This window comes from Penaeus monodon, chromosome 33, assembly GCF_015228065.2.
Source record: "Penaeus monodon isolate SGIC_2016 chromosome 33, NSTDA_Pmon_1, whole genome shotgun sequence".
Taxonomy (NCBI): Eukaryota; Metazoa; Arthropoda; class Malacostraca; order Decapoda; family Penaeidae; genus Penaeus; species Penaeus monodon.
Genome location: NC_051418.1, coordinates 26,707,668 through 26,708,298, shown reverse-complemented (window position 1 = coordinate 26,708,298; position 631 = coordinate 26,707,668).

Genomic DNA, 631 nt, shown 5'->3' with positions numbered 1-631 from the left:
AATTCGGAAGTAGACAAATATACAGAAACAACAGGAATCGACTTCAAACGGAAACGCATCGAATGAACCTAGACGACCTCTTAATAACATGAAGCTACCTCCAAAGACGTCACCATAGAGACAGTAAAAGAAAATTCCGGCATTATTTCGTAAAAGATTTAAGAGAAAGAGAGTTTCAAAGGCAGCCACACTGAGTGGGTACACAGTACGCTTGTAAGAATAGAAGTGAAGCTTGATGGAATGGTGAGGGAAAGGTGCCAAAGAGTGCCAGGATTGAAAGCTGAGACTCAAAGACCAAAGAGAGAGAATTTCTAGCGTGAGATGCCAAGCGTGATGAACAGAAAAAAAAGTGTTTGAGGGTTAAGTGCTTTTGAGACGTGGAGATATTTATCTTATTTTCTTTCTATTATAATGTTCTTTTTTTATCTTTTATCGTTTCATGTAATCATTTGTCTTCTTTTTTTCTTTTCTCTTTTTTTGACGGGGAGAGCAATTTAATTATATATGATGGAAAGGTTGCATAGGGTGAGATCAGAGCTGTTCTTTCTATGGAGTTATAAAGTTTTAAACTAACAACATTATAGGTAGATACTTAGATGAATATAGATAGATGTAGCGAAAACTGTTCCCT